The 12,179-nt window shown below is 36.7% G+C and overlaps 1 long non-coding RNA gene across 1 annotated transcript; it reads right to left on the bottom strand.

The window, feature by feature from the left end:
* Positions 1-712: 712 nt before the first annotated feature.
* LOC105355243 lies at positions 713-11,557 on the bottom strand. The gene is made up of 3 exons (XR_002874301.1): positions 11,114-11,557; positions 1,297-1,371; positions 713-966 (listed from the first exon to the last, which is right to left on the bottom strand). It is a non-coding gene; the product is annotated as an uncharacterized LOC105355243 (long non-coding RNA).
* Positions 11,558-12,179: the final 622 nt, after the last annotated feature.

Here is a 12,179-nt window from a genome sequence, read left to right on the forward strand (position 1 = left end):
GATTGCAAAATGTTTTTTTGCCCTCTGAGAACAAAGTTCATAACTCTGACATTAGAACCCTTCAGAGGTATGATTCTGCTTACATTACAGTCACATACCATCAGAAATATGTCTGCGCTGACTGATCGGTTCCAACATCTGCGCATGTTTTTTTGTTTGGTTTACAGTCATGGGGGGCATATAAAAACTCATGAAAATTTTAAATTGGGAGAGCAATAACATCATACAAACCCTGTGTGTGGAATTAGTCATCCTAATTTTTACTCTTCTTTATGGATGGAGGAAGTACAAACTCTATAGAGCACTATAGAAAAATCCCAAGAATATCTACCGGTAACTTTTTGTCCTGGTGGAGCTCAAACCAAAAGTAACATTCAGCCAATAGAATGACCAAACCATAGATTTAAGGTGGATGTTGTGGGGAGTTTAAGTTCACTAATTCAAACCAAGTGTTTTGACATCAGGAGCTCATGTGGCAGATTGCCCAACTGGGGCTTTGACCAATAGCAGGAGGAGTCATGGCCAAAACTAAAGCCCTCTTATGAGGCTCTGCAAACATTATTTCAGTAAATATGATCCTCATTACATGCAGCCTGTTAATACGGTTTTATTGCTTGCTCTTGTCATAAAAAACCTGTTTTGGAATCAGTTTTAAGTCAAGATAGTAAAAATTAATTACAACTTTGCCTGTGACGCGTTGTGCTTAACCAGGCAGATGTTTTACACTGGGTTTCACATATTAATATGTCAGTTTTTTGGTAACTTTTATTGCTTTACCTGTTGTAATGAGTAAGTAGCCCTGTACAGACACTGCCTCCCACTCCTCCCTCCCAATAAAATTCAGAAGTGACCCATACCTGGATCATTGCCTCAACTCCAGCTCCATCTGAACATCTCCTGAGGGCTTCAGGTTTCTTGCAACAGGTGGTTCAAACATTTGCCTTGGCCCCGGCTGAGGTGAGGCCTCTGTTTATCGGTTAGGAAAGAGTGAGGGGAGTTTGAAGTGGGAGGGAGAGACAGAAATGAGAGGACAGAAAAAAGACACAGTGTGTCAGAAGAAGCAAAAACATTCAGGAAAAATGATCCTGACAAAAATGTAAGTTGGTCCAGTAGATTTTGCTTTATCATACTGCAGTCCCCAAACAGAGATAAAAACAAAAATGTAAACATGTATTTTGTATTAATATCCAAGACAAGGCTTGGATCAAGCTATAAAACATTTTCCAGAGCTGGAACAAGAACCGAGCCCAACTGTTTCTCTTGTTTCTTGTCCCATCTTCGATGTTCCTCACATACTCTGTTTACTTTCTTCATCCCTCTCCTCTTCACTCACTGTTTTCCCTCCACCCTGGACTCCAGAGAGGAACATGCCTGCAGTCAAAATGAAAAGACATTTGTTGTTTTTATTGGCCATCTTTCCTACAACTCCACTGGCAGGATTCAGACTCAGACCTAAGTTGCTGGAGGCAGCTGTGGCAGAAGAAAGCCTCCATTAGTCCTTGATCACTGGCTCCCTGACAGTAGAGTCAACATTTGAGGCATTAGGGCCTGACACAGATCAAATAAAGACTAATTTATTGGCTGCTCTGATATAAGAAAGCAACATTAACTATTGCTGCCCTGGATTTTTTTTTAATAATTAAATATATCTGATTAAGCAAATGAGATAAATACACAAGCAAAAGTAAACTAACTGTTATGTATTGGGAGATGTTTGGTGGCCGTGTTGCTTCTGTTGGAGTCCCTCCGCACCTCTGTTGTACATTTTAGCCCCATTTCCACTGAGCGGAATTGTCCAGTATGGTCCAGTATGGTCTAGTGCAGTACGGTTTAGAATGGTCCAGGCTATTCAGGTGGGCGTTTCCACTCAAAGTTAGACCATCACTGCGCATGTGGGTTGAAGCTAACAACAACAACAACAATTGAGGTAATCCAGTAGTTCATATTTTTTCACTTGGCTTTTGGTACTTAGTATATCCTAAGCATTTAATGTTATTTGAGAGAAGATTTTTGTCGGAATGACCTTTAGCCAATCAACGGGTTTCCGCAGTAGCTCTGCCCTAACCGGTCTGTTCAATTTTTCTATGAACCTACAAAAAACAGGAGCCCAAAGATGGTACAATTCAGTCCAGCTTAATGGGTTCATTTTATGATGGAAATCCCAGTGGGGTTGACCCGTACAGGTACTGCAGGTTTTTGGGTTGCCCATGGAGAGTCATAGACAAGTGTGACCACATCTCAAAGGGAGCTCAGGTGTCCCTAGAGCCTCGTGTTGCCACCTTAAAAGATGCCATTAAAATGGAATGTATGATTGTTGTGCGTGTGGTAAATGTTTCATGAAGTTATTGTAAGGCTAATGTAAGTTACATGCACTTATAACATACTTGTGACACTGTTGTACGGTGTCCTTACGCCACACTCTCGTCAATAGCGAGGTATGCGGACTGACTCCTTGGTGACTGCGCACAAATGGTGCAAATACAGGAGTGCAAGTGACATGTAAGTGCCTGTGTGGATGCCTGTAGGATCCACAAATTAAATACACTAGTTTCTTCATTTCTTAAAATCAGGCTTCAAGCATGGACCGCACACAAGAAGCATGCACCTTTCTCTTGAACTGCACTAATGGGCCCCTTGTTCAGTGCGCAGGTTTCTGGGGGTGTAAAAAATGAAAAATCCATATGACACGCCTGCATCTAACCCTTACTTACCCTTGCATGAGGTGTAAGTGTTCACTGCGACCTGTCGCCCACATCATGCCAATAGGAAAAAATGTGCATGATTTTGGTCTGGGTGCTCACCAAGCATTCTACAATATAAACATTTTTGGCGGGCCACCTGCATGCCCATACGTTTTTTCACCCACAGACAGACCATATCCACCACAAGGCAGTTTTGACTTAGACTTGAGGTGAGCCTATATATTCATAGAGTGACTGGGAAAAAAAAACAAATGCATGTTAATGTCACCAATATAAATTTATGTTAAGCATAAACAAACATATGGACATGTCAAATAAAATCATTGATACCTGTAACCCTTGTGCTATCCTAGGCACTGTGACATTGGGAGTTGGATCATCTAGACCCACTAGACAGTGCTCTGAACCTTTTCTTCAATGATTTGTGATCGTCACTGGTGTCCATGGATTACATGAAATCTTTCCACCTTTATCCACCTTTGTCATGGTAGGGAGGACACGTCAAAGTAAGGGTGGGGTCATCTAAGATAGCACAAGGGTTAAATATAATATTTGTTGAATAAAAAGTCACGAAGAGCTTGGGAAGTAGTGGGAAGAAGCAAATGTAGCTATAATCCCAACCCTAAACATGTTACACCTTTTATTATTTTCACGGTCGCTATGATATAAAACATGTTATCAGTGAAAAAGTAAATATTATACACTAATCCCAACGAAGATTATTCAGATTATTGTGGCACAAGATTCTAATATTATCAGGTTAACAAATGAAAGTGTGTACTTCTAACACATTAGTATACAACAAAAACAGCAACTTTTTAAAAACCTTCATGAGAATTATTATATGTCTTTCACTGAGAAATTGTACATTTGACAGTCCAGTCTGGCTCAGTTCAAAAGGCTGTTTTTCACATATTTACTGCTTTTAAGGAAGATTTGGTTGAACGCCATGCTTACATTAAACAGAGAAAAATTGTGCCTTGAAAATGAGGCTATTTTGACAGAGAATCCTTTTAACATCTGCTATTGATTTAAACACATTCATATGTTTCAACAAATAGCTTAAATCACAATCACACGTTCACGTTGAGAAGGTTTTTTTTTGTATAAATCTCCCAAACATCACGTGGATTTTGTAAGATGGATCGAATTAAAGTCAAGTACCACACAGTCACAAAGTGATAAGTACAAACTTATGAGGTCACTGTCTGCTGTCTCTGTTCCTCATCATGTACATGGAACTGACAGTGTCAAAGGAACAAGTGGAGTGCTGCAACAGAGAGGAGAAGGTGTGGCTGTGCTATTACTTGGTTTTTCTTCTTTTTCTCTTCTAATGTTTTGATTAAGTTAGTTTGCCTTAACAAATGGCAACTGGCAGTTTAATAAAGTTACTGTCATGCCTCCAGTATTTTAGGAGTGAAACGGTCCAGGACAAGCTAACCCATCATATAGGTAATAAGCAAAGCAATTTGTTCTGCCTTTGCTATATTCCGGTTTTCAAATTAAAAAGGTGCATGTTAGCCTGACCTCAAACCCAGTTGTACACTTTTAGGTTTATAATACTGAGAAAAATTAGGGCTGAATATTAGGGCAGGGGAAGGGAAAGATGTCTTCCTGTGTGAGCCAATTCATTTTTTGTTAGGCATCTCATCACAAAAAGGGAGAAGAATCAAGGAAACATTGAGGACAACAATCAACCACATTAGCTTACGTATAATATTTTCTGGTAAAATTCTATTTTTTTAGTTTGAAAAACTGTCAGGAAAAAAAGTCGCTCGGATTCCCCATTGAATCTTTGTCACCAAAATAAAGCTCTATAATTTAAATCAGCTGACTTTAATGTAACACAGTGCAGACCAGTTCAGAGTTCAGATTTAGTGCAGGGATCACCCTGGGTTATTCTTCCCATTTTTCTTAATCTATGATATATTGAAAGATTTTTTTTTTTTTTTTTTAATAGAGCCATACTGGAAAGCACCAAGCAAGTGACACAAATAAATATTCTTTTACTTAAAAGCACATGAAACATTGGAATCGTTCATTAAAATAGCAATATTTATAAGAACTAACTTATGACGCTGATGCTAGGAAGAGTTTTTAAAGGTTTGAGTAATGTCAAACTTGAAGTCAAGATGGAACCATGTGTGAATGTTTAAATCAATTTTCAGCTGTGATTTCTTAATTTTTTTTTTTATTAAAACATGTTTACAGCACAATTTCAAAAGGATACTTTCTTGGGAGTACTAGAGGAATTTCTGAAAAAGAGTACAAACTTAAATAGCAATAATTACATTCACACTGGTAATTCTGCTGTGCAATACACACTTGTAGTGTTCCTTACAAGAAGCATGCAAACAATCTTGTTCTTGTTGTTGAAAAATATCTTAATCTTTTAAAATTGGTTGTCAGGTCTTTTTATTGATTAAAACATGAAAAGATAAGCAGCCTAATAGCTTTTTGACTTTTTTTAAATGCCCATCTCCTGTGTGGAGACCAGTTTTCCAGGTGTTTACTGGAGGAGTTTCTGCAACTGCTCTCTCACAACATCTGACTTAGACCAACCACTTCTCACAGTAAAACATTTTTCGACCCCTTTTTTTTCCACTTTGAAAACCGATTTGTCCCATATCATGCTGCGCCTGCCGAGGAAGCTGGCAAGATCAAGACTTTCCACTCAGATTCTCTAGTGTAGAGCCACGATCCGGCTCATGAATGAATGGCTCACAGAGAAGATCAGCAGAGAGTCTCCTCAGAACAACTTATGAAATCCTACAGGCCTGTCGTGATTTCAACTTGATTTATGAAGATGTGCTCCAACATTTCAAATTTCCATAAACTGTTTTTTTTAAATATATTTCACCTATTTGAAAAGTTGGTTTAGTTATTACAGCATACGTCACTTAGAGGATGGAGGATGCTTGCTCAAGACTTTTATGTCACTGGAATTGATGCATTATATTTTTGTGGAGATCTGCATAGTGTAAACATTTTTTGTGTTGCTGCAAAAAAACTCTCCTTTCTCTCAGGGGTTCCCATTGTCCTTTTATGCTTTGCTGAAAATGGTATTTATGTTCCTCAGGTTAAAATGGAAATGTGGTTGTGAGGACAGAGTAAAATTGCCAAAAAGAAAAAAAATTGAATGATAAAACTTGCATTGTGCAGATTAAAAAATAGAGATACAAAAACAGATTTTAAGGTGAAACTGACAGTAAGGAAAAAAACATACATACTAAGAAATACAATAGTTTCAATAATTGTATTAATCTTTCGCCAATATTCCTTTTATAATAAATCCAACGTAAAAAAAACAAAAACAACAAAATACTGTATAATTATTTGGAGGCAATACTGAGCTATTCTCAGAGATTTATTGTTTTTGTTGGATTATTAAATAAATTAGATAATGTCAAAGCCTAAATGTTAAGTATACATCCAAATGAGTGAGATGTCTTACATGCTGTGAGAATGCCTAAAATTTATCATCAAACTATTAATTCTCCAAGAAAAATGTAATGATTTTCTGATCTGATCTCCTGGCCATTCAGAGCTTCCCGAACAAAAAAAGTACATGTTGCAATTTCCAGCTTGGATTTTTTTTACAGACCATTACAATTAGTACCCTGATCAAAGACACTTTGAACTTACAGCAAGCCTCATGCAGGTTCTCAACACTTTGTTTACACTCTAGCATCTCGAGCTAGTTAAAGTGGGTGTGGGCGGTCTCAGTCTGGTACATGTCTTTTCTTTTTCTTTAAAGTTTAAATACATCCATTCAGAGGGTTGTTTCTTTTTCTCCTTTCTCATCCTCCTGTGAGTCCAAAGACAGAGAATTTGGTTTTTAACCTCCTGAAGTGCTTTAAGGTGACCACAAGATCACTCTTACAAATTTCTGCAGAGCTCAACAGTGATTGCACTGTGATTTCAAAGCAGTAACATCAATGAATAGCTTAAATCTAGAAATAATGAACAAAGTTATGGTATTATCATGAGAAGTGGCTGTTCAGCACTTTGTATTTTTCACTAATGAAAAAAGGATTATAAAATAAAATAAAAAATGAAGAAAAATGAATAATAATAACAATACCTTTGTTTAAAAAGTGCTTTAACACAAATAAAAAAGTTGACTAAAGTCCAACAATGAAGGCTGTTAAAACACCTAAAAATAAGTAACTAAAAAGCATAGTAATAAAACACTTTTAAAAGAAGATTGCGAGACTATTCATGTTGCATCAGCCTTCGTGTCCCAATCTTTATTAGAAGACTTCAAGTTCACTTTTGAATTCATTACAAATGATCAGTGTGTTTTAGGAAGTTTCATTACTCAGTTGGTAACAGTTGATTTGCAATTGCTTTTTATTATTATAAAATGTTCCTAATAAATTACGACTATTACTCATGGTGACTTTCCCTAAAACATACTGGAAATTCCCCTTCTTCTTACACCCATATTGAAATAACAAGCATTAAAAACAAGCTTGAAGTCATTATTCTTAAAACTGGAATAATATACAAAGCCACTCTATATTTGTCATAAATGCTTTTTTTTTTGCAATACTGTTTTTTTTAATATATTTTTTTAAACTAATATTTTGGGGCTCCCCCCAGAGGAGCTGGAGAAGTGGTCGGGGCGAGGGAGGTCTGGGCATCTTTGCTTAGACTGCTCCCCCCTGCTCCCCCCGCGACCCAGGTAAGCTGGGAAGATGGATGGATGGATGGATGGATGCATTTATGGATGGATGGATGCATGGATGGATGGACGGACGGATGGATGGATTTTGGGGGGGATAACTGGTCCTTATTTTGTTTCCATAACTGATGTGTTGTGAATGTCCTTATGTTGCTTTTTTATAAAGTTTTCTAATGATTACTTTCCATATTGTCATCATTACCTTCAGTTTTGCAAAAACATTGGATATAAACCCCTGCAAGCCTACCTTTTTTTCCCATAATTTCTTCCATAACCAGAGTAGTTAAGCCGCTACTGAAATGATATGACATGTTGATGCACAAACACCCACTGCGGGACCTTGAAGTGGAGGTTAATTCTCCTGTTAACTTCAATTACGCTCAGATTTTGAGACAGAACATCATCTAAGGAACAGGTTTCACCCTCTTTTTCTATTCCTCTTTTTCCTGTCCTCTGTTTAGAGTCAAACAATGCCTGCTTCATTTCAAACAAACATGCTCTGTGAGACCTCACAAAAAGGCACTGATGGAGAAGATGGGTCGTGTGATGTTTCCACTGCAGTGTAGGTGAAGAGTGCGGTCTCCAAACTCAAAGCACTGATGAGGACTGGAGCGATGCACTTAGGACTTTCAGCGGGAGCAGAAGATGTCTCGGTGATGTCATAGTTTACATGAGCGCCGTGTTTGGTTGACTGCACTGTACTGCCTCTTTTAAGGAACCCCTTTACGGGTTCAAGGTTTTTTTAACATTAGTGCCTGCTGGAATTGTCCAAATAAGTTATATAAGAAGGGAAAAAACATTTCTTCTGTTTAGTTTTCGCCAAAAAGTGTGGATATACTCTGACATGATAACCTTCAATGTCGTGATCAAAAGCAGCAAAAGTTATTTACATGTCAATTTGTGAACCATGAACCTTTTTCTAAAAAATGTGATCAAGATAAAGTATTACAGTATTTTAGAAACCCTTATTTATACCTGGTTAAAATACAAATAAATATTTTGGATTATTAAAAAAAAGGAGCTGGCTCTTTACAAAATAATGCTTTATGTCCCCAAAACTTGCTTTCAGGGTAGAGAAAGTAATCAATAACCATATTTAAGTTTGTATGTTTGTGTATAGTAACAATTATTCTTCATTTCCTTTTGCTAAATGAAAAATGTATTGGGCTTAAAAATGTGGCCTGTTATAATTTTTTATCAGATTTCATAAAAGTTATCTGTGATATAATGTACACCTCTACAAATCTGTCTAGGAATTTCCCTTTTTTGGTGTTTATTTATTACAACAACCATTTTATATTGATGCTTTGTTCTTTGACACACATCTTTTCTTCCAACTCTGAAAAAAATGCTGACACATACTTTTACTTTCTCAGTGGACAAAAGCGCCAGAATAAAAAGCCAAAAACTTGGGGGGGAAACCTCTCTAACCCTGAATAGATGTGGCTTTATTAGACTCTTAGAAATGACAGCTGGTTTATAGGAACCACAGATTTGCTGGTGGCTTTGCTCTCTTTAGTCCAAACCAATCAACCTCAGATTCTCTTTAGTGTGGTGAGGAGAGTAGAACTGGCAACCACAGTGTCATTCATGGCTCTGAGTTCAATTTTTCAGAGCAAAAAAGTCCCAGTGGAGTTTTTTTTAAATGTATTTGTGTTCATATTCAGTTATTTTTTTGCACTATAATAAATAACTACAACAGAATCGGATCAATGCAATGGAAATGGTGTGATAGGGTTTGGACGACAGACCAACAGTCATGTCCCTTCACGTCACTTGCAGATCCAGATGTGGGCAAGCTAGATCCCAGCGTTGGCTTTTCTTTGCAGCGTTCCTCCAGCTGGTCAAAAAAACTTTTTTAATGAACTGTTGCATTTGGCGGGAAGCTGTGTGTTTTGTTAGAAATAGTTACGCTCTGTTGTGTTTGGGTGTCAAAGGCAATATTTTCTCAAAAAAGGGCATGCTTGATGTCCCATTAAGTATGTCAGACTGCTTAAAAAAAACATGTTTACACAGAAAATATGACAGGATCAAACACAAGAATGAGAGGCTTTCATTTCCTTATTTCTGATTCTGCTGGTATTTGTTCAACATCACTGATGTGTGTTTTTTGTGTGTGTTTTTGTGTTATCTCCTGCAGAATCAAGTCTGTGGTCTCTTTTGATTTTCAGAAAATAAAACAAGAGAAAAGTTAGATGCACAAATGTCCAAAATAATTTTTTCACTTCAATAAGTAAGACAAAGCTGGAAAGATGTGCAATAAACTAAAAAGACACAAAAAATTTAGTTGATTAATTTGATAAATTCCTAAAGTACAGATTTGCAAAAACAAATGCTGTTCACAACTAATTCCTTTACAAATTAAGCTTCCACATGTTTTGAGTCAGGCACTATCACAGACTATTCAAGTCTTTGCAGTTAAACATTTGTTTTAATTTGTTCTTTTTTCTCTATTCAACATATTACACTGAATTGACAGGAAGACAATGTATTTTGCTGATTAAAATAAAGTATGAGGACTCACTTAGTGGGCCATGAAATCATCTTTGAATTACAGTTAACGGTTCCCAGCCAAAATCCAGTACAAACTCAAAATGAGTGGCTAAGAAGAAAGAACATTTTAAGTCCAGATGCCATCATGACTCAATTTCAAGACACATTTCAACTTAATTAATGAAGTTGATGAAATCACTATGAGTGTTTACTGCAGTATAAATCACCGTAAAAGATATTGACAGATTGAAATGTAGTCTGCTGATTTACTTTTTCTGACATAGTGTTTTTTTCTTTTCCTGTTCTGCTGAAGAAACATCTAAAAAAATAATTTGCATTGTTTCCTGAAAATTCTGATTATTGTCATAATCTTTTAAATATGCTTATCGTCATCTAGGCTGCAATGACCATTAGGCACTGTGAAAGGGAATACATCACTTTGCTTATGTAAGTGTGGAAGATTGTTAATATGCCAATGAACTTGGATAATGCTGTTTTCATGTATAACTCCTTTTTTCTCAATTTTAATCTATAAAAGTGTTAGTTAGTTAGTTTAAATCAGTTAAATCGAATATGATCACTCAATATGTAGCAATGTTTTCTGGTACTTTTATGCTTTTAAAACTGAAAAGGGGTCTGTGGCGACCCTAACACAGGAGGAAGGTTAAAATGAACTCAAACAACCAAAAAGATGAAACTTAAATATGACAAAACGAAAACAATGAAGAAGCCAAGTAGAACAAAATCTGTTAAGATTAATTGTGATAAAACAAAAGCATCATAAAAACTGAAAAAACATTTACATGAAATATCATTTTTGCAAGTCCCCTTGTAATTTATTCAAAAATACAAGGAAAAAGGTAAGCTAATACCTTTATTTTAATCAAAAATCTTTGTTTTTGTCTAACTTATTTATGTGGGTGTGGAATCAAAATAAAATACCTTGTATAAAAACTTAATTTCCATCAGTTTTGCAATAACACATCAATCTATTCGGACTAATCCTTTGTGACCATAGCAGAAACTTCAAAGTCTGCTCAAAGTTTGCTTTTATGGCATAGTTTTCCAGCTTTCATTCTGAAGAATTGTTTTCACTGATGTTCGTGCATTAAGGTGTTATGTAATACTCAGGTGTTTCTAGATCTCACTGTGACACACGCAGGCTCTCTAATCAGCCTCAACGTTAAACCCTGGCTGCATGTCTCCTTCGTGCAGCAAAATCAGGTCTGACCTTTCAGAAAATGGGCTCCAAAACTTTCCTGTGGTCTTTGGCAGTGGGACGTTCAAAGTGGATCCTTGGTGTCCTGAGGATTTTGTGGGCGGGGATTCTATCATCCTTCTAGTTCAGGCTCATGTTTCTGATGCTTTCTAACCCTGTGAAAAGAGAAGAGTGGTGAGTTTTCTGTGCAAGTGAGAGCATCATAAAAGGTCCCAGAAGAAAGGTTCAGTTGATAAAGGATCAGTGAGATTTAACTCATTGTCATTCATTTCAATCTGTGACTACAAACCCAGAGGTTGTACAGATGCAGATAAAATCAACAAAATATCAAAAGACTGTAGACACACTTAATTGAAGTGCTTTTCTTTATGTTGAACAGGTTTAGTATAACACTAGTGAAACAATTATTTAAAAGAAAAATTGTAAAAAAAAAAAAATCCAAAGTCTACTAAATGCTAAGATATTGGCTTTATATTATCAGAAAGCAGAGGACAGAGGAGGAATGAGACAAAAGCTCAAACACAATTTGCCCTTTTGCTTTTTACGCTTAGGATCTTAGAGGTTAAACTTATTTTGGAAAAAGGGGCAAAGGATTTCACTCGTAGTTTTAACCCTTGTGCTATCCAAGGCACTTTAACATTGGGAGTTGGGTCATCCAGACCCACTAGACAGTGCGCTGAACCTTTTTTCTTCAATGATTTGTGATCTTCACTGGTGTCCATGGATTACATGAAATCTTTCCACCTTTATCCACCTTTGTCATGGTAGGGAGAACACGTCAATGGAAGGGTGGGGTCATCTAAGATAGCACAAGGGTTATAAGAATATGTGCTAAATAAATAAAGAAAAAAAGAACCAGGCGGACAATTACAGTACTATGACTGGGGTTAAAGGGTTAAGTTGACCTTAACCACAGCAGCTGAATCAGTTCTTGTGTACTTTACCAGTCATTTTGGAAAGCTTCTTAAAATATTATTTTACAGCTGAAAGTTTTTTTTAAGAAGACACACCCAGGTAAAGACAGACTCTAGTCCAGAGTGCCAGTTGTGAATAGGTGTGTAACACAGCAAGCAAGACA

Source organism: Oryzias latipes, chromosome 12 (assembly GCF_002234675.1).
Source record: "Oryzias latipes chromosome 12, ASM223467v1".
NCBI classification, from domain to species: domain Eukaryota; kingdom Metazoa; phylum Chordata; class Actinopteri; order Beloniformes; family Adrianichthyidae; genus Oryzias; species Oryzias latipes.